At 34.9% G+C, this 23,754-nt stretch overlaps 1 protein-coding gene and 1 non-coding gene across 2 annotated transcripts in view; one reads left to right on the top strand and one right to left on the bottom strand.

Moving 5' to 3' along the window:
- The window catches only part of ZNF804B (zinc finger protein 804B), a 541,723-nt gene that overhangs the window by 407,817 nt on the left and 110,152 nt on the right, over positions 1 to 23,754 (top strand). The gene's annotated exons all lie outside the window — the stretch shown is intronic.
- LOC135276579 (U7 small nuclear RNA) lies at positions 10,918 to 10,978 on the bottom strand. The gene has a single exon (XR_010344139.1). It is a non-coding gene; the product is annotated as a U7 small nuclear RNA (small nuclear RNA).

Raw genomic sequence — 23,754 nt, 5'->3', positions numbered from 1 at the left:
CCTACAGACCCTAGTGTATGATGCTCCCCTCCCTGTGTCCATGTGTTCTTATTGTTAACACCCACCTATGAGTAAGGACATGCGGTGTTTGATTTTCTGTTCTTGTGTCAGTTTGCTGAGAATGATGGTTTCCAGGTTCATGTCCCTACAAAAGGACATAAACTCATCATTTTTGATGGCTGCATAATATTCCATGGTGTATATGTGCCACATTTTCCCTGTCCAGTCTATCATCAATGGGCATTTAGGTTGGTTCCAGGTCTTTGCTATTGTAAACAGTGCTGCAATGAACATTCATGTGCATGGGTCCTTATAGTAGAATGATTTATAATCCTTTGGATATATACCCAGTAATGGGATTGCTGTGTCAAATGGAATTTCTATTTCTAGATCCTTGAGGAATTGCCACACTGTCTTTCACAATGGTTGAACTAATATACACTCCCACCAACAGTGTAAAAGTGTTCCTATTTCTCCATCTGTGGCCTCCAGCTTTTTTAATGATTGCCATTCTAACTGGCATGAGATGCTATCTCAATGTAGTTTTGATTTGCATTTCTCTAATGACCAGTGATGATGAGCATTTTTTCATATGTTTGTTGTCCTCATGTATGTCTTCTTTTGTAAAGTGTCTGTTCATATCCTTCTCCCACTTTTGAATGGGCTTGTTTTTTTCTTGTAAATCTGTTTTAGTTCTTTGTAGATTCTGGATATCAGCCCTTTGTCAGATAGGTAGATTGCAAAAATGTTTTCCCATTCTGTTGGTTGCCGATTCACTCTAATGACTGTTTCTTTTGTTGTGCAGAAGTTGCGGAGCTTGATTAGATCCCATTTGTCTATTTTGGCTTTTGTTGCCAATGCTATTGGTGTTTTGGTCATGAAGTCCTTGCCTATGCCTATGTCCTGAATGGTTTTGCCTAGATTTTCTTCTAGGGTTTTTATGGTGTTAGGTCTTATGTTTAAGTCTTTAATCCATCTGGAATTAATTTTAGTGCAAGGTGTCAGGAAGGGGTCCAGTTTCTGCTTTCTGCACAAGGCTAGCCAGTTTTCCCAACACCATTTATTAAACAGGGAATCCTTTCCCCATTGCTTGTTTTTGTCAGGTTTGTCAAAGATTGGATGGTTGTAGATGTGTGGTGTTGCCTCCGAGGCCTCTGTTCTGTTCAATTGGTCTATATCTCTGTTTTGGTACCATTACCATGCTGTTTTGATTACCGTAGCCTTGAAGTATAGTTTGAAGTCCAGTAGTGTGATGCCTACAGCTTTGTTCTTTTTGCTTAGAATTGACTTGGCTATGCAGGCTCTCTTTTGGTTCCATATGAAGTTTAAGGTCGTTTTTTCCAGTTCTATGAAGAAAGTCATTGGTAGCTTGATGGGGATAGCATTGAATCTGTAAATTTCTGTGGGCAGTATGGCCATTTTCACAATATTGATTCTTCCTAACCATAAGCATGGAATGTTTCTCCATCTGTTTGTGTCCTCTCTTATTTTGTTGAGCAGTCCTTTGTAGTTCTCCTTGAAGAGGTCCTTTACATTCCTTGTTAGTTGTATTCCTAGGTATTTTATTCTCTTTGTAGCAATTGTGAATGGCAGTTCATTCTTGATTTGGCTCTCTTTAAGTCTGTTATTGGTGTATAGGAATACTTGTGATTTTTGCACATTGATTTTGTATCCTGAAACTTTGCTGAAGTTGCTTATCAGTTTCTGAAGTTGCTGAAGTACTTATCAGCACTCTGCTTAGTGCTTTATTTTACTTTGGCTGAGCTGTTATCCAAGTTGTATGACAAAGACTTCTTTACTCTCCCCACTCCTCTGCTTAAGTGGAAGAAAATAATCTTTCCTGGAAATGTGAGCGACACTGCCTGCTACTGGGGGAGGGTGATGCACACACTCTCTTGGCTGCCCTGGCTGTTGGCTCACTAGGTCATGTGCCCTCTAAACCAAGCACAACACCAAGACTTGCCCAGGAATTGCATTCCTTGTGTTCTAGACTGCCTTTTGTGGTTATTGACATCAGAATGCTTTAGCCTGTGGTGATGAGGCTTACTAGAACTCAGGTTCTGACAACTGAGATGGGCAGTTTCCCTCTGGCTGGGGCTGGCCTGGATGCTCTGTCTGTGGGTATTGGTCTGAAAATGGGGGCCTTAAAACTCTGCCTGGTGCCTTATTCTACTTTGACTGAACTGGTATCCAAGTTGATAGGTAATGTCCTCTTTATTCTCCTCTATCCTTTCCTCAAGTGGAAGAAAAGAATTTCTTCCTAAACTGTGAGCTGCACTATCTAGGGTTGGAGGAGGGGTGACATAAGTTCTCCCTTGGCTGCCCCAGCTGGTGTCTCACTAGGTCGTGTGCACCCCAAGTCCCCTGATTCCAAGCCCTGCGTGGTACCAGGACTTTTCCAGGAATTGCATTCCTTGTGGCTTAGACTGTCTTTCAAATTTATGTAGGACCTCAGTGCACTTTAGACCATGTTGATGAGCCTAGCCATAAGTTATGTTCTGACTGCTGGGATGGACAATTCCTCTCTGGCTAGGGCTGTTCTAAATGCTCCTATCATGCTCCTATTCCTTGTGTTGCTTTCTGCTGTGATAGAGCAGCACCAAGTTCCAATGCAATGTCCTACAATCTTTGGAGTCTCCCTTCCCCAGGCACACAGATTCTCTCCCCATGCCATGCAGACCCTTCTGCAGGATGTGGGAGGGGTGCTGTCCACAATTAAGACTGTCTTTCTTCAGTGGCTCTTTCCTTGGTATGATGTTAAAATCAGGTACTGTGATCACTCACCTGGTTTTTGGCTCTTATGAAGGTATTTTTTGTGAGGACAGTTGCTCGATTTGCTCTTCTACGGGGTGACAATCACTGAAGGATTCTATTTAGCCATCTTGTTTTATCTCCTCCCCTAATGTTCTATTTATTGATTAGGTTTCTGGCTATAAGGATGTATTTACTTCATGAAAACTCATTGACCTCATAATTCGTTCCCTTATTGTGTATAACTTATGTTTTAACAAAATATGAGCTTTTAAAAAAAGAAAGGTCCTAAGAGCAGCTTCCTAAGAGAGCTTTTATGTGCTAGTTTGTTCTGTTATGAACCAGATCAATAAAATGCTTTAATATTGCAACCTGTAATCTTCTGAATTGACTATTAATTGAAATGAAAACTGCAACAAATTAACATTGAGCAAATGACATTTAATTCAAATAGTATCAAATAGGAAATTACCCTTTCTTTAAGGTACTATTACAAAGAGGTGTGCTGCCTAATCATAGATACTAAATCACTAACTTTTATTCATTCTGTTTTTAAGAAGCATGGTGTTATGGATAGAATGTATGCATTAAAAATTGAGATGTCATGTAAAAGACACTATAGATATGTTAAAGCACATATTCCAAAGACTAAGTTAATTTGAACTTGACCTTTTCAGCAATCCTAATACTGCTAATACAGCTTATTTTCCTGTTCATGAAATTATATGTGACTGTAGGAAAATTTAGTTCAATATATATCAAAACATGGTAAGGGAAGACTAACATAGTTGTAGCTACTCTCCATGATAATAAAAACCCATTAATATTTTCCTCTTGCTGTTGACCAACACTCTTGAGGAAATGTGCTTTGTAATTAATTATCAGAAGCACAATTTTGAAATTACATAAAAAATGAAAAATTAAATTGACTTTTTCTTGATGACTTTATACAAAATAAAATTTCCTGTTCCTCCAGAGAACTGGGAGAGAGAGCTGAGTTTCTTCTGTGTCCGCATTACCATAATAGTAGTTAGTATAGAGTTGTGCAATGGTTATGGAAAATTATCATTCTCTGAAAATTATTAGAATTGAATGGAATATTTTTTATTGCTGATTCATATACTCTGATTTGAGCACTGAATACCTTCTTCTGCACAGGATTGTACTTTGCCTACATCTAGTTTCTTCATCCATATCTTAGGGGAAGCTGTTTTTTTAAAAAAAATACGTATACGAGTACATTAAATGTCCTCTCTGGACCAGGAATTTTGTGAAATTCTAGCAGGATACTGAAGTGAATGCATTATCTGTGTTTTCAATAAATTTATACTAAAGACAAGGCATAAATGCAAGGAAGAAATTAAGAAATTAATACAGGTTATATATGGAAGGAATAAAATACAGTGGGGGCTCATGTTTGGTAAAAATTAGTTTTGGCAAAAGTGACCAGAGAAGGCATCATCGACAGATCTAGCTAAGAAGTTGAGCCTTTCATGTTGGGTAAAATACAAGCATGTGGCAACATGAGAATATCATTCCCGAAAGAAGGGTTAGAACAAGGTGCAGAGGAGAAAAAAAAGGGTATTAATATTAATAATGAGTCATAAACCTTGACAGGAACATAAGCTATGTATAGGAGCACCCTGAGGAACACACTGAAAAGTGTACTGAAGAGAGATCCTGGGGATATTACACATTTGTATGTTGTTCATTAGATAAGTGACCTAAATGGTGTTCATTTTATGGCAATCATATGTAAAATACACTAGAGAGTAAAAAGAGATCCTGAAAACCCAAAAGGAGTAATCCAATTTGTTCTGTTCATCTATGCAGAAGAAAAATAAGGATAAGTGCTGGTTATTTAAAAGTCTGCAAAAATCATTTCCTTTTAAAAATTATTTCTTTTTTCTCTAAGTGGGAAAGATTTCTTTCCAATGTATCTAAAGATTTTCCCCCTTAGCTTCAAATACTGCATTCCTAAGTATATCCACAAATTTAGATAGAGCAGATCTTAGATGTGAATAAAAAGTTGAATGCTTTTAATTTTCAAATAATACCTTCTTTTATGGCACAATGGCTGTGACAAGATTAGCTAGAATCATAGCATTCATTTTGTGAAGAAAAATAAGTCAGTGACAGTCATTTTATTTATGCATCCGTCTGCACATTCATGTCTAAATCCTTCTGGTATTTGAATATACAGCTTCCAAATTCAGGATCTTTTTGGGAGAGGTGAGTCATTCAGAATTCAGCAGAAATGACAGGCACTGGAAATTCTTTTTGTGGGTCCTTAATTTCAGTCTTTTATATAGTTAGCCTTTTTATTAGCTGATGTCACTGTGGAACCACGCAAACACCAGTAAACAGGCAAATAACTTCTTGGCTCTCTATCATGCAAAGGCTGGTCTGTTCTAAGATTAGACATTCGGAGGCAGGCTCCAAATAAAGTCAGAATAGAATGATGGAATCATTTAGTTTGTGGTGTAAAGAGCCCTTGGAGATGGCCTACTTGAGCATTCACACCATGCAGACATGTTCTGGAGTACCATGGACAAACTTATGGATTGGTAGAACTGCAATCTTACACACATATCTTAATTAAAACAATGCCCTTTTCATATGATCTCATTTAAATGCATTTCTAGATTTTCATTTGATATATATAAGACAGAAACCTGCAAACCTAGTCCAGCAGCTTATGGAATCGAGGTTCTATATTCATTTTACAGATTATGTAACAGTGAGAAAAAGAATAAATGGCTTGTGTAGAATCACAGCTTATTTCCCCTCAGACTTCTCTTGGAGAAGAGAAAGTGGTTAACAATGTAATCTATAGTATTTATGATGGGGTAAATTAACTTTAAATGTCAGTTCTTTATGTTTAGTTCTTTATGAGTTTGTTGTTCATGTAATTTCATGCTTCCTATTAATAATAATTTAGAACATATGTTTCTCTGGTATTTAAGGAATACTCATAATTCTCTCCCTTTACTACAGAAATGGATTTGATTATTGATTTCTGTAGTTTCTATGACTCCATATTATCTTTATGCAAGTTGTTCTATCCACCCTTTATCATGTTTAGAGAGTGACTCAAGTTACTCTAGAGAACCATATTTGGGACAACTCGCAAGTTACATATTAACTTAGATGCCAGTTTAATATCCATATGATAATTAACATATTTGCCAAACCTAACTGAAATGTACATTTTGACAAAAACGTGTATTCCTATGGGCAACTATACAGGATATATGACTATTCCAGAAAATCTGGGAGAAAATTTTAATATATTTATGTGGATTCAACAGTGACTTGGCTTATACAGATCTTAAGCTAACAGTGACTTAACTAAGGACTTAAGCTGACAAGTATTGATCAGTGATAAGTATCTATTATTGAATTAGGTACTCTAAGGGATACAAAAGAAGTAGCAGAGTCTTCTGAATTTTACAAAATAATGAGCAAAATAAAGCATATTTAAAGAAAGCAATTAGAGAATGGTACGCAGATGTAATTATGGCTTACCATATATGTGAACAGATCAATTTCAGAAAGGGACAAGTAGTTTGGGAGTAAGAGTTCGATAAACATATGGCTTAAGTTATAAACTTGATTTGGACTTTGAAGGAAAGGTGTAGTTTAGATATAGTATCTAACATAGAAGTCTTACACTGAGAAGATACAAAATATTTGTTGAAGTAACAAACATTCTTCCAGAGAAGCAGGGAAAGCATGACGTGACCATGAAGTTTGACTGTTCTATAAAACAGTGGGAACAGAGGGCACCCCTGTGCTATGGGAACTCTGTGCCTTTTCTGAGTACCTTAGATGTACCCATTTATAAAACAGTTAGTCCAATAAATAGTACAGTTGAGAGAAAGTTCGTCTTTAAGTTTCAAAATAAGTTACTAAAAGGAGGTATAAAAAAGACAGGATTTGGTCGGGCATGGGGGCTCATGCCTGTAATCCAAACAACTTGGGAGGCCAAGGCAGGTGGATCACCTGAGGTCGGGAGTTCGAGATCAGCCTGGCCAACATGGCAAAACCCTGTCTTTACTAAAAATACACAAATTAGCCTGCTGTGGTGGCTCATGCCTGTAATCCCAGATACTTGGGAGGATGAGGCATGAGAATCTCTTGAATCTGGGAGACAGAAGTTGCAGTGAGCCAATATCGCACCACTGCACTCCGCCTGGGCAACAGAGACTCTGTCTCAAAAAAAAAACAAAAAAGAAAAAAAGAAAAGAAAAAAAGAAAAGACAGGACTTTAAAAAGTTAGTGCTAATACAAGACTTACTGTATCCAAAACTGTGTAAGTCATGTAGAATAATATGGTCTTACTTTGAAATCTATTATGACTGTACACACATATTGACATGTAAAACTGACTGTTTGAGGTTGGTACTTACACAGTGAAAAGTTAACTCTTGGAAAGGAAAATATGAAAAATTAACAATCAAAAAGAATATGCATATATTATCAATTTAAATAGTGATAAAATAATTTTGTAAATACAAATTACAAAAACATCATTTATGCATAAAGAAGATAAAAGTATTTACAAAACAAATTTTCCCAACCACAAATGAGAATATCTTAGGAATATTATTATACACAGTATAGCTAAAGGACTAATATCTCTTCTACCTAAAAAATAAAATAAAATGGATACATTTTTAGAAGAAAGTTTGCTCTGTCCTACCAAAGACTTTGGGTGAATAAGAAGATATAATAGCTGTTTTATTTTGTATAGAAAAAATCTTTGCTTGTTTGATACAGTAAGATTTATATGATACTATTTTATAAGAACTAGCACCATATTAGCAGAAAACAGTTGTGAAAACAGAAAGAAATAAAACAGTTTCTGTCATGCAGCCAAATGCAGGTAGCCAAAACTAAGCACTTAAGTATGAATACTTTCAGATTTTATTTTCCCCCACATTTGCATTCCTTTTAAATGTTACCTTTTTCTCCAATCTTCTTTTGTATATAAAGGGGCAAACAATTTTGTTTGTGTCTGAGGAATAGTTCCTGTTAAACCCTCTTCCAGCCACCTGGTTTTGAAATAAATAACTTTCACTCCTTCTGCAATAGTAATCTGTTCTTGATTTAAAAAGTTGTTCAGAAAAAGAAAACGAAATACTTGTTCACCTACATCAGCCTGGAGTAATATGACTTAGTAGTTGTGTTGTCCTTATAAATACATTTTTGAGGAACTGAGAAAATCATTTTTCTTCTGCTTACTTTGAAAATAATAAGAGCCCTTTGCAATGTAATCTCCCTGAGGAAACAATCATCTCAGGGACATCCATGGGCAAACCACTTCTCTAGCCCCTGTCTTTCTAATCTAAATCTTTCCATCAATATCTGATATATTCTGTCAACCTTGATGACTGTCTTTGAATGTAATTCCAAAGTTACTCTCAGCATTTTATTTGCAAAAGCACAAATAGGAGAGTCCTTAGATTTTTAAGAGTTTGGCTTAATCTTTAACACTAGAGTTGGAATGTTGCTATGTGGGGCTCTACATTTGAAATGCAAAAACCTTGGCAGGGAATTAATTTTAGCCCTTAATGGTTGTCATTGACCCTTTCAGTTTCCAAATCTTTTCCTTTTGTTTCTGACATAGATACTCATTTAAATGAAAGAGAATATATTTTATTTTGTACAAATGTTGATGGATCATATTATTTCTCACTAGTCGAATGCAATTGGGAAAATACATCAGTAAAATCATTACATTTTAATCACTTATCTTGAGTGAGTAAAAACTAAAGGAGCTCCAAACAAACTATGCAGAAAACAAAAATAAAGTAACAAACAGTCTAAACAAGTGCTTTTCACACATTCAGACTGTAAGTGTAAATCAGATGTCCTTTGGCACAAATTATTAGATGACAGGTATTTGGAAGATTTTAATGTGAGACATAAAATTAACTGTAATCTCTTCTTGTGCCTTGGGCTTTGTCTACAGTGACAAAAGTTTGGAGAAGCAAGTGAGGATTCATTTGTTCTGTTGAGTAAATCATTGTGGAAATTAGTGAACCTAAATATTCAGATTCCTTTCTCCCAAATTCTTGTCTCACTTTCACTTTTTATTGTCAAAAATATTATATTAACTGACCTCTTTTTCTCCTCAAACATAACTTTGACAAGTAAGAATCCTTTTCCAAAGTAACAAAAATTAGTGACACTGTGTTAGAGGTCAAAAGAAACTTGTCAAATAACCAAATCCCTCTTTTAGAGGTAGAAAATTGGTAACGAAGGAAGTTTTACACTTCTAGCTGGTAGTAAGGCCTGGTACAAACCAGAAGTCTCCTTGATTCCCTACCTGAAAACAGGACTTATACCACATTTGATTGTGTGGGTGGGATAAGTCATTTGATTGTGTTTCATTTCATTGTATTTCTCAGATACTGCATTTTTTTTTTACAAATTGAAGGTTTGTGGCAATGCTGCATCGAGCAAGTCTACATGTGCCATTCTCCCAATAGCCTGTGCTCACTTCTTGTCTCTGTGTCACACTTTGGTAATTCTCATGGTACTTCAAAGTCTTTCATTATTATTATATCTGTTACGTTGATCTGTGATCAGTGATTTTTGATGTTTATATTGTAATCGTTTTGAGGCACCAGAACCATGTTCATGTAAGACTGTGAACTTAACCAATAAATGTTTTAAGTGTTCTGACTGCTTAACTGACCAGCAGTTCCCCCATCTCTCTCTTTCCGCTTGGCTCTCCCTATTCCCTGAGACACAACAATATTTAAATTAGGTCGATAGTTAATCCTGCAATGACCTCTAAGTGTTTAAGTAATCGGAAAGTCAGACTTCTCTCACTTTAAATCAAAAGCTAGAAAGCTTAGTGAGGAAGACATGTCAAAACCTGAAATATGCTGAAAGCTGGGCCGCTTGAACCAGTTAGCAGAGTTCTGAATGAAAAGAAAAAGTTTAAAGAAAACTAAAAGTGCTACTCCAGTGAACACAGGAATGATGAGAAAGCAACACAGCCTTACTGCTAATATGGAGAAAGTTCGCGTGGACTGAATAGAAGATCAAACCAGCCACAACATTGCCTTAAGACAAAGCCTAATCCAAAGCAAGACCTTAACTCTCTTCATTTCTGTGAAGGCTGAGAGGGTGAGGAAGCTGTAGCTGAAAAGATTGAAGCTAGGAGAGATTAGTTCATGAGGTTTAAAGAAAGAAGCCATCTCTGTAACGTTAACGTTTCAAGGTGATGATGTAGATGATGCAGCAAGTGATCCAGAAGATCTAGCTGAGATCATTGATGAAGGTGCCTATACTAAGCAACAGGTTTTCAATGGCAGACAAAAGAGGCTTCTCTTGGAAGAAGACACCACGTACAACTTTCATAACTAAAGAGAAGAATTTCTAACAGGGGATAATGTAGCTGATAACTTTAAGTTGACGCCAGCATTCATTTACCGTTAAGGAAATCCTACACTCTTGATAATTACTCTAAATCTACTCTGTGCACTATAAATGTGACAACAAAGTGTAGAAGACAGCACAACATTTTATCTCACGGCTTACTGAATACTTTCAGCCCACTGTGAGCCCTGTTACTCAGAAAAAAAGATTTATTTCACAATGCTTCTGCCCATTGACAATGTACCTATTCATCCAAGAGCTCTGAGTAAGATGTATAAGGAGACAGTTGACCTAAAGGAAGAAGCCAAGGCACAAAATATAATTTTAGGTAGTTTACTTCAACCAAGATGAGGCAGCTGCTTGGAAGCCTCTGACTCAAGTAACCTTGTGGTATGACCTCCATTTGGCTTTTGTTACAAGCAAGATTTTAGAGCCAAAAAAGAGCAACAAGGAGCGGGCTGATACAAAGTTATTTTTCAGGAATCCTCGTTGGTTTACAGAGATGACATTGATTAGTGATCGTCTATACATTGTGAACTAGAGTGTATGGGCTACAGTGTCCAGCATGTGGCATTCTTAGGTTAATTTACAGCTATTTCGATGACTTTATAGAGAAATTAAATAGAATGATAAGTAGCAAATATAGAACTTCTAAGAGGCTCAAATGAGAGAACTTTTAGAAGAAAAAGAATGCATGTAAAGAGAGATTTGTAAATTGAAAGAGCTCTCTGAGAAGAATAGTTGTATCATCTTTGTGTATGTATTGGTTGGGGAGGTTTCTGCTAAAAAAAAGCAAACCTGCTAGACAAATTCTAAAAGAGCTATAACACTACAGCATGTCTTTTTAACCATGTAATCTACTACTTTAAATTTTTAATGAAAAATTTTAGGTAATTTTTACATAAGTTTTACTTTATTTTACATAATTAAAAATACTATAAACAGGCCATCATATTTTTATCCTACTTTAATGAGTTTATCATTCAACACGTTTTTTTCTTACACTGATACCTTTATCCAATGTAATAAAATATTTAGAAAATTTCAGTTTAATACAAAAAAATTTACAGCTATTTGTGGTGGCAGTCAGTCTAGAGTGCATTCAGCAAACAGCTTCAAGGGTGGGAGCAGATTGTGATTGTTGCCTCATTCCCATTTCTCTCTGGACTGATAATTAGGTGGAATTCCTCAGATAATTTTTTTTTCTTTCTTAAAATAAATGTTTTTATGCCTGTTAACACTACATCTACTCTGTAGTCTATGAATCAAGGAGTAATTTCAACTATCAAGTCCTATTATTTAGTAAAATACCTTTCATAAAGTTATAATGCCATAGATAGTTATTTCTTTGATGGATCTGGGAAAGGTAAACTGAACACCTTCCCCAAAGAATTTACTGTTCTAGATGCTATTAAGAACATTCAGGTTTCGTGGAAAGAGGTTGAAATGTCAATATTAACAGAAGTTTAAATAAGTTGGTGCCAGTACTCAGAGATGACTTTGAGGAGTTCGACTTCAGCAGGAAATCACTGCAGATATGGTTTTAATAGCAAAAAAACTAGAATTAAAATATGGGCCTGAAGATAGGACTGAATTACTGCAATTTCACAATAAAATTTTAACAGATGAGGAGTTGCTTATTATGGATGAGCAAATAATAAGAGATGCCTCTTGTTATATAAATAATAAGGGTTTTTTTCAGATGTCTGAGATGGAGTCTGTTCCTAGGGAAGATGCTGTGAACATTGTTGAAATGACAACAAAGATTTAGAATATTACATAAACTTAGTTGATAAAGCAGCTGCAGGTTTTGAGAGGATTGACTCCAAATTCAAAAGTTCTACTGTGGGCAAAATGCTATCAAACAGCACTGCATACTCCAGAGGAACTGTTCATGAAAGGAAGAGTAAATCAATGTGGTCAATTGTATTGTTAGCTAATTTTAAGAAATTGCCACAGAAACCCCAACTTTCGGCAACCACCACCCTGATCAGTCAGCAGACATCAACATCAAGGCAAGAAGACCCTCCATCAGCAAAAACATTTTGACTCAACGAAGGCTCAGGTGATTGTTAGTATACAATAACATTTTAAAATTATGCCAGGTACATTGCTTTATAATGCTATTTGCACACATAATAGACTAGAGGATACCATAGACATAACTTTTATATATGTATGAAACCAACAAACTCATGTGACGTGCTTTGTTGCAGTGTTTGCTTTATTTTCAGTGGTCTGCAACTGAACTACAGTATCTCCAAAGGTATGCCTGTGTTGCCTTTTCTTCATATGAATGAATTTTTAAAGTTATACATCTGGTTTAGGAAATGTAAATGATTGCTAAGCACAGAATCTAAAAAACATACCCAACCTAAATAGAAACAAGAATTCAAGAACAACATAAATTCAAAATTAAATATGTAATGTGTTCATATTAAAGACAAAATTATCACATGTATTTAACAAAAGTAAATTTTGAAATTATAAATATTTGTCAATATATTTAATATCGAGTATTCATTATGAATCTGTGGAATATGCAAACAAGTGATTAATTTCAATATGATTGTTGATTAGCTCAGCAGCCACTAACAAGTGGCCATAAGGTACAAGAAATTATCTTTAATAAAACAAAATTGCCATCTGAATGCTTTTAAGGCCTCATAAACCCTGATAGAGTGTAAGAAATAGCCCACAAATTATTGGGTTTGCTATCAACTAAATTCTGAATAACTCATCAGTTCTTGAGGTTATAACTAGAGGGTATAAATTAACTGTCTAATCCACTGAAGCACTTGTTATAACTTTAGCAATATTTTAAGCTTTCTGTAATAAATCATGAAATCTATATTTTAAAAATGTATTTAAATGGCATTCAGTGGTATTTGCATCGTGAACTTATTCTTTACCACTCCCATAAAGTAAAAATAAAATATACCACCAGGACAAACAGCCTATGATAAAAGAGAAAATTAATTGCCTGAGGACATTATGTAGAAAGAAGAAATGTCAAAGTGAGATAGGTGTCAGAGAGAGAAATCTAAACTGGATGTTTTAGAAGTTCATCCACTAAGAATATTTTATATTTTAAATTATACTTTGCTCACAAAAAAAGTTATAATTTACAGAAACTATGAACATAATTTTCATTTTTAGAATGAAATACAAAATAATTATAAACTCTAAAAAATATGGATGCTGTTATGTGTGAAATGATATCTGCCCAGATCTTTTCTAAAAATGAGAGATTAAAGATTCTTATTAGGAGGATGAAAAATTAATTGGACTCATCATTAACTTTTAACAGTTTGTTGAGATATAATAAACTACAGATATTTAAAGTGTACAGTATAACCAGTTGTGACATATGTATACATCCATGCATCAATAAAATCAAGATAGTTTAATGTATATATCACTTTTGAGAGTTATCTAGTGCTCTTTTAAAATTCCTTCCCTCTCTCCTTTCACCCGTTTAACCCCTTTATGCCTTCTTTCCCTTCCACCCCTCCCTGAGTTCAGAATACCACTGAAAACAAGCCAATTATCCATCCAAAGGAGAGTGGATAAAAAATGGTGGTATATCCATATAACAGAGTGCCATCCAACAATGGAAATGAAGAACTGATATGCACAAAATCAACTAAACTAAAAAAATTATGCTAAGTGAAGTCAGACAAAAATAGTACCTATTCTATGATTCCATTTACATAAAAACCTTATGAAATGCAAAGTAACCTGTAGTGACATATTATTTTTGAAACTACTAGATGTACATTACCATTACCATTTGTACTGAAACTATTCCTGAAAATTGAGAAGGAAGGACACCTGCCCAACTCCTTCTATGATGCCATCACCATCCTGACACCATACCTAGCAGGGACACAACAAAAAAAGAAAACTTCAAGCCAATGTCCTTGATGAACATCCATGCAAAAGTCCTCAACTAAATACTAGCAAGCCAAATCCAAAAAGCCTATCCGCCATGATCAAGTAGGCTTTATCCCTGGGATGTAATATTAGTTCAACATTCATAAATCAGTAGACATGATTCCTCACATAAACAGAACTACAAACATAACCACATGATTATATCAATATATGCAGAAAAGTCCTTTGATAAAATCCAACATCCCTTCATGTTAAAACTCTCAATAAACTAGGTATTGAAGGAACATGCCCCAAAATATTAAAGAGCCATATATGACAAACTCATAGCCAATATCATACTAAATGGCCAAAAGCTGGGAACATTTGCCTTGAAAACTGGCACAAGACAGGGGTGCCATCTCTCACCACTCCTATTCAACATAGTATTGGGAGTCCTGGACAAGAAATCAAGTAGGAGAGAGAAATAAAGCGCATCCAAATAGGAAGAGAGGATGTCAAACTATCTTTGCTTGCAAATGACATGTTCCTATATCTAGAAAATCCCATTGTCTCAGCCCAAAAGCTTCTTAAGTTGATAAGCAATTTTGGCAAATCTCAGGATGCAAAATCAATGCACAAAAATTTCTAGCAACTCTATACTCCTACAATAGGCAAGCAGAGAACCAAATTATGAATGAACTCCCATTCACAATTGCTAAAAAAAAAAAATAATAATACAATACCTAGGAATACAGTTTACAAGATAAGTGAAGGACCTCTTCAGGGAGAACTACAAACTACTGCTTAAAGAAATCACAGAGGACACAAGCAAATGGAGAAACATTCCATGCTCATGGATGAGAAGAATCAACATTGTGAAAATAGCCAAACAGCCCAAAGTAATTTATAGATTCGATGCTATTCCCATTAAACTCCCATGGACATTCTTCATAGAATTAGAAAAAACAATCTTAGAATTCATATGGAACCAAAAAAGAGCCTGAATAACTAATACAATCCTAAGCAAAAAGAACAGAGCTAGAGACACCACACTACCTGACTTCAAACTGTACTTCAAGACTACAATAACCAAAAGAGCATGATATCAGTACCAAAACAGCCACATAGACCAATGGAACCGAATAGAGAATTCGGAAATAAGACCACACACCTACAAACATCTGATCTCTGACGAACCTGGCACAGACTAGCAATAGGGAAATGACTCACTATTTAATAAATGGTGCTAGGAGAGCTGGCAAACCATATGCAGAAAATTGAAACTGGACCCCTTCCTTATATAAAAATTAACTCAAGATGTATTAAAGACTTATATGTGAAACCCAAAACTATAAAAACCTTAGGAGAAAATCTAGGCAATACCATTGAGGACATAGGCACAGGCAAAGATTTCATGACAGAGATGCCAAAAGCAATTGCAACAAAAGCAAAAATTGACAAATTAGTTCTAATTAAACTAAAGAACTTCTGTATAGCAAAGGAAACTATCATCACAGTGAACAGACAACCTACAGAATGGGAGAACATTTTTGGACTCTACTCACTCAAAAAAAGTCTAATATCTGCATCTACAAGGAACTTAAACAAATGTACAGGAAAAACAACTCTGTTTAACAAAGTCGCCAAAGGGCATGAACAGATACTTCTCAAAAGAAGACATACATACGACCAACAAACATGAAAAAAGTTCAACGTTACTGATCTTTAGAGAAATGCAAATCAAACCTACAATGAGATATCATCTCAAAGCAATCAGAATGGCTATTAGTAAAAAGTCAAAAAAACCAGAGATGCTGGCAAGTTTGCAGAGAAATCGGAATGCTTTTACACTGTTGGTGGGAGTCTAAATTAGTTCAATCATTATGGGACAGAATGTGGTGATTTCTCAAAGACCTAGTGGCAGAAATACTATTTGACCTAGCAATCTTAATACCTAGGAGATGGGATGATTTGTGCAGCAAACCACCATGGCACACATTTATCTATGTAAGAAATCTGCTTATCCTGCACATGTACCCCTGAACTTAAAATAAAAGTTGAAGAAAAAACATTAGACTTATATCTTTCGACTACAAATACCTAAAACAAAACAAAATAAAACACACAAACAAAACAGAACAAAAAGCCCTCAGCGCCTGCCTGTGACAGTTTTAAATTTTTTTCCAGGGATAATATGGGTTCCCACAAAAACCTGACAGGAAGAAAATAAAAAGCAGATGCAAAATATGTGAAAATAAAAGCCACAGTACCAACTCTCCTTGTGTTGATGGCTTCTTTTTGCAAATTGTCTTCCACCAAATAATGTATTCTGCATAAAAATTCTTTCCTTTCTTTCCCTCTTTTCTTCCACTGACTGTTTCATTATAATATTTTGTATATAATATAAGAGTTTTCATGTTATCTTCTTTTTTTTTTGTAACTGCTACATGAAAATAAAAAGAGAAGTGCTTTTGAAATTTTAATTATGAGAAAACAGGAATCTTAGATCTTGATTCAATCTATATCACTTGGTTACGCTTTGGAATTCATATTTTTCTCTTAACAGCACACGTAGGTTCTTAATTTTTTCTTTTCTTGTTACAATAGTTTATCCACAGGTTAGTGGAGTTAGATTTATTTTAGTTATATAGAGATAAAAGATAGTTGATATTTTTGTTCACTTTAGTTTTGAATACTGAAGAAATGTGATCTCATTTCTATGTGAATAAATTATTCTTCAATTGATTAGCAAATTGGATGCTTAGACATGACTAAAAGTTATTTAAATAATGACGTTAGTGTGTTTCCACATACTGATCTGGCCATTAAAGATTGATGAATAGAACACTGACCTTAGAATGTACAAGTTTTCATGAAAATATTCACTAACTGAACAATAGGATTAGCAGACAAACAGATTATTAAACCTTTGCAAATGCGTATTTTTATTACAATACTAGCTTGATCAACTAATGAGATGACTTAATGCATATAGGTTAAATGGGGATATTTTATGGAAATGCTACTCACACATAAAGAGACATATGTAATTTTTAAATCTTTTAATTGTTGAACAGACAAAATAATTGGTGTGAGTCTTGACAGCCTTTTTAGTTAGAACTATTAAAAACTTATACCTCCCATTTTACTATTTACAGTAAATACATAAAACCCAAGTAATTTCTAATCACCCTGCATGTTCCTGCTCATCCTGAGTATTTATATCTTTACAATGATATTAATAGCATTTGTTATACTACGTATTTTCTTCTAATGAAAGCATTATGGAATCAATTAGATCATGTTGCAATTATTGAAAAATACTATAAGCTAGTGTGTTTTATACTAAATAAAAAATAAAGTGACCTTGAGATTACCTGTCATTACTCAAGGAATATTTTCACTGTAAATGCAATTAAAGTTAATATATGTCATTAGAGAGTGAGTAAACGTTATTTATTTTTCATCTGTGGGGTAGATTTATCTGTTATAAATTGGTAAAATTTTAAATAACTGCTTTTTTATAAAGTAGTAAAATTATAACAGAAAATATATTAAACTTTCTATCAATAACAAAACAAATACTTAAAAACTAGTCCGTCTGTACTCCAGCCAAAGGCAGAAATCCAAAACACACAGTAGCAGAAGGTCGGGTCAGGAAGCTAGCTCAGCATCTGTGGTAGAAAGCAGAGCCTGTTTTAAGTAAGGAAAATGTATGTTTAATGCAAATAACATTATTTTTAACAAGTAACTTATCTGGAATGTGGAGCCATAGGGAGTTTAGAAATAAAAAAGTCAGCAATAAAGGGCACCAGTGTCCCCAGAAGGCCATGATTAAATGTCTGTCTGAGGCTTCTGCTTACACAGGATTTTTTTTCCCCCTTCTTAGTTTGCAACACAAAGACTGGTCCCATAGGAAGGAAAACTTGTTATCCACATAGTATATCACTCAGTTGGATACAGATAACTACATCACTTCCCTGTGGGAAGAAATCCTTTTTAATGGGCTTTGTGGGCCCATTCTTTATTTACTTACAATGTTTGGGTGTCAGTTATGGGAGGCCAGGCCTTCCCTTTCCCTGTGGGGCCAACATTCTTCAGGGCAATCCTCAAAACTCCCCGAGACTCCATTCCCAAACCAGACTCTTCTACTCTAACCTGCCAATGTGTGTTATTCTTTTTTAAACTGTCATAGTACAGGATATTCAAATCTAATTTCACGTTTTTATATTGCTGTTAAAATCTGAAAAAGACAAAATAACCCCAAACAAACTTAGAAAATGTAAACATATTAATAGCATAATAGTAATATAAGGCTTATACTGTGCTAAGTATTTATTTGAATTGTTTCTATAATCAATATATTGGCCTGATGAGTTAGTTACACTTTATACATTTGTTTAACAGATGACAAACAGATCAAATTGTTGAGTGTCTCACACCCATGATAAACAGCTTTGATTTAAACTCAGGCTGACTCTAGAATGATACTCCTAACCACGAGGAAGTACTGCCTCTTTCATTTTTTTTTCTTTTTGAGATGAAGTCTTGCACTGTCACCTCGGCTGGAGTGCAGTAGTGCAATCTTGGCTCACTTAACCTCTGCCTCCCAGATTCAAGTGATTCTCCTGCCTCAGCCTCCCAAGTAGGTGGGATTACAGGCACCTGCCACCACACCTGGGTAATTTTTTGTATTTTTAGTAGAGACAGGGTTTCTCTATGTTGACCAGGCTGGTCTCGAACGCCTGACCTTGTGATCCACCTGCATGTAGGCATGAGTCACTGTGCCCAGCCTCATTTTTAATAACTAGTTTCAAATCTCAGATCTTCCTAGACATTATTCTCACTGGCGTCTTTCTGTTTTGGTCACTTCCTCAGAATTTATGACATTTTATATACATATATTCACATATATATACATATAAACATCCATATATATGTGTATAGGTATGTGTGAGAATACACATATATAATAGATGTATATATTATATAATATGTAGCTATTATATATACACATATATAGGTATATATACATCTATAATATATGTATGTGTATATATTTAAAAATGTATTTGTTCACCTTTGTGTGGTGCTCAGAACTGTGTTTTGTGCTTTCATGTTTGAACTTATGTAATCATTACAACCATTCTGTGAGAGTGATACCATTATCCTCATTTTACAGAAGATAAATAATGCACTGAAGATTGTTGAGTTGCATGTGATTGAGCTAGGATTGAAAGACTTTTGTCCCAATCTCTGTACAACCTACATTGTCTTTACTTTTAATTAGATGTAACATGCTCTTTTATTTTCTCAAGTTTTATCTCTATTGACCAACTATACATTCTTTTAGTATAGGGACAATACTTTCCAAGTCATACACAATTCCTGTAGCCCCTAGCACAGGAAGAATTTAATACATAGTTGCTGAATTTATTTCCAACCTTAGGATTTCTGCCCTGGTTTGTAAAAATCTCCAACTGAGATTATAAATCTCCTCTTAAATTTACTACAAAATACTTAGACTCCTGAAAAATGTCTCATGACAACAAACTTCTTACCAAGGAGCACTGATGATTTTGATCAGATCCAGAGAATGTCAAGGTCAAGACTGATACAACAAAATATTGATTCCCGTAGATGTAAATATTGTTGACCCTCCTATACTTTCAAGTTTCCACCAATAAATTTCAAATCATGAACAATTTTAGAAGGGGTATGTCCCTGATTCCCACACAAATAGCCTTTGGCTAAAAAATTACCTAAGACAGAGGAAATCATTTATGGTTTCTCTCTTCTGTCTCCTCCAGCATGTTATTTTTAAATTCTATTTTCCAGCACCACAAGCCTGATTGTTTCCTCCATTAGTTTTCTTTTCTACCCTTTCACAAGGGAAAAGTGAATTCTTTTGCTCACCTGAGGCATCTGTTTTCTCTTTCTACCCCATGTTTTCATTGCACTTCTCATGTATGTTTTATTTCCCTTTTTTTTCTGTCCCTTGGTATTCTTCACTACTGGGCATTCCAGTGTTAAACCACAGTGATATTCAGGCATGCAGCCAATGAAGAGGCAGACTCTGATCTGAGCTTTTGCTGACACTCCTAGGGAAAGAACTTCAAGGTATTTATTTAGATTTTTAAGGTATAGTTGTTTCTTATCAATGAAGGTTCTTTTTTTCATTTTACATGATAGAAGAGACTTTTTCTACTAAAAAGACTGTAAATGTTTCCTGCCATCACTGCATTTATCACAGAATAGAGATTTGCTAATAAATATAGCCACTAATGAGGACACAGATGCTAGCCCAGAGTAGTAACAGAGCATGTAAACTGACCAATTCCAGAATCAAGATTTTTTATAGCATAATGGACAGAAGCAAAACATTCTGTAGAAATCAATTTTTAAAACTACTTAACTTGTGTTTTGACCAATTCAAAGTGAACTCAGGACATACAAAATGGAATAATAGACAATGGAGACTCCAAAAGTGTCTCCACTGGGAGGGGAGTGAGGGATGAAATATGACCTATTGGATACATTGTACACTACTTAGGTGATAGGTCCACCAAAAGCCTAGACTTTACCACTACACAATAAATCCATGTAACACAACTGTAGTTGTGCCTCAAATCTATAAAAAGATATTTTAAAAAAATAACAATGTAAGTTCAGACTTTGTGTAAAGCCTCTGAAACAAGAAGCAGAAAGTCTGAAAAAGAAGTGCTGGGAAAATAATCAAAAGGAATATATAGTGGAATAATATGGAAAGGAAAATAATTACTACCCAAGCTACTGGTCAGAAATAGTGACCAGCTGTAATAGAAGAGGAAATGGGGAATAGTAATAATATACTCTCTAAAGTTTGTGTGACTTCTTATTTGTTAATACATAGAGTAAAATCTGTATCATTCTCATTACCAAGTGTATGTTCATTATTTCTCGGGAATACTTTGTCACTTCTTAAGCCCTGGAATTAAAGAGCTCATCAAATGTCATTCATTTCTTTTATATCTAAGAGTCAAATCCAAGCCTCTTAATCTAGACCCATTATAAAATTGTAACTTAATGAGCCTTATTCTGCTTAGGTATGTACCCATGTTACAGAGCAGCAGGACTATTTCCTTTCTCTAAATATACACAGTACTTTAAATCCCTACCATATGATTTTGTTCCCTTTTGTGTTCTCCTTTGTATCTTATGAATTAATCCTATTCCTGCAGGTGGTCTGAGAGTTTCTTGAAAACAGGGATTGTGTATTACTATCGCACACAGTAAAATAGCACAGTAGCTCATTAAGACATTCGTACCACAACTAAGTCCCTAGCCTACAGCAAACTCTTTCATGAGCACCATAGTAATGTAAAGAAAATTTTTAAAAATCACTTTAGGTGTGAATTCTTCTATCTTTTGATTTTTTTTCCTTTCATGTCAGATATCCCTTCTATAAAAGAGAAAGAGGTAGCTTCCTCCTTTCTAAAACCAGTTTTTAGCACTGGCTAGTGTAGCTGCAGCTAGTGATCTATGGACTAGCAAAACTCTAAATGCATTTTTAAAGCTTAGGGGGATAAAGGAAAGAGGAGGTCTCTATGAGGATGATTCTGTCTTCTTCTCTAGGAGATGACTTGAAACAAAACTTTTATCCCTGGCATCTCAAGAATATGAATGTAATTTCTAAATATGTTGTTAAATAGATTTTGATTTTGATTATATAGTTGGAAGAAAGGAAAGAATTCTACATCTATATTTTAAAGATTCCAGAGATCTATGTATATGTCTTGAGTTTTAGAGACACAAAAATACTGTTCCTTAGACCAACCTCATTTTCCAGGTGAGGAAATAGACCCTCCAGAATTAATTACTCTGCAATTGGTCTCAAAGATAGGAGTCAGGACTTGAATTCTCATTCCAGATCTGCTACTTAATTCTGCATAAACCTTTGACAAGCCAAATAACTTTTCCTAGATTAATTTTCTTAAAGAATTGTTGAAATTGCTTCCAGTTACCTGCTTGTATGATGATTTCAACTTTTCTATTTTACTTTTTTACAGTGGGCCCACAACTTCTCTTCTATTTAGCTACAATACATCTCTTTTTACACTAGTTCTCTACACAGTATATACACATGTGCATACACAAATGCACATGCAGAATAGATTGGAACCCGGCTTAGTATAGCTTATTGAGTTGACACCAGTGATACCAATAGGTACAGATTCTCTAACTGCTGAAGCAGCTGTGACAGTCTTGGACAACTGTAGGCTGTTTGCCACAAATGGGCACATAAACATTGGCTCCAGTTTCTAGCTAGTCTTTCTGACCTCAGCTCACAAGCATTTTTAGTTAGTTTTCATCGAAGCAAGTATATTACATAAACTGATGTACGGACCTTCTTTCTGAGGTTTTCTGAAGTCACTAATCCAAGTTTTGCAGAGTTATATGTAAAGATTATTTAATAGACAAAGCATAAGTAGTTTATAGCAGCTGCTCTTTTGGCCCTTGTGAATATCTTACTTTCAATGTAAACTAGCATTTTTAATGGTTTTTTCTTACTTTGACACATTTTCTCAGCTTAGAGTTAGTATTTTAAGATTTAAGACACAGGGTTTCTGTAAAGCATACCTCTTTCACAATTTCTAGTATTCTCTAAGTTTGAAAGTAAATTACCCACTAGAATTTCAACAGATAGAAGCCCAGAGCAGCCACTTTGAAATAATGATGTGCCTTTGTGAGGACAATCACTTTTTAAGCATCTCTGGCACACAGCAAGTACACCAAGTAGCAGACTTATTATTAGACTTGATAGGAGACGTTCAGGAGAATAGAGAGAATGTCCTTGGTGTTTTGGCATCCATTGACCTGCCTTTTATATATATATATATATCAAAGCCATTGGCTTTATACGATTTTAATACATCATCTCAGGAGTTTCCAGGCCTGTTTTTAGCACATGTAGAACATAAACACAGCAGAGATTAATACCAGAACAAGTTAAGAAGTTCAGAGAAGGGAACTTACTGACAGTCACTGAATCTATTTGAAGGAAACATTTGCAATCAACTCCCAAGGAAAGATGAAGCAGCAGCTAGGTCAGCATCTCTTAATGATCATTTCTCTCATAGATGGCTCTCACAGATTTTAAATTAAAAGAAAAACGGTTTGTAACTAAGCATGTATCACTAGTAACTTTCCTGAAAACGTAATTATTTGACATTTTTCATTGATTTTTCTTATATTAGAAAATGAAATGTCAGATGCTATTAATTACATTTTTTACAATAAATAGTTACAGCAGGAATAATGGCTAGATGAAAGTGTTTCCTGTCTAATGCACAATAGGTATATTCATTTAAATGTATTTAATTTAGATGAATGCAATATGTCTATATTCATTACAGTTATACCTATCTGTGGGCTGAATTGATGAAGTGGTAATTACTACCTTTTTAAATGGAACAGCATTGTCAATCTGGAGGAAGAAAACCCATTTTCTTATCATATTTTACACATTCACACAAATATTCCAAAAACTTTCTTCCAATCATAAACATTTTACCCTTGAATTTCCAGTGAACTTAATGATTGTAAATACGATCACTGAGTAGTTCCTGGTTTTCTGGACTGTTTCTAAGTTTCGGTCTCATGGGATATGATGGAGGGGAACTGAGAGTCTCAAAATCTCTTCATGCAAAGTAACTCTCATGTTTGTCATTCTGCATGCCTTCTACAGTGCAG

Source organism: Aotus nancymaae, unplaced genomic scaffold (assembly GCF_030222135.1).
Source record: "Aotus nancymaae isolate 86718 unplaced genomic scaffold, 86718_ANA_hifiasm-v0.15.2.pri h1tg000025l, whole genome shotgun sequence".
NCBI lineage: Eukaryota > Metazoa > Chordata > Mammalia > Primates > Aotidae > Aotus > Aotus nancymaae.
This window is presented reverse-complemented; position numbering and strand designations above follow the sequence as displayed.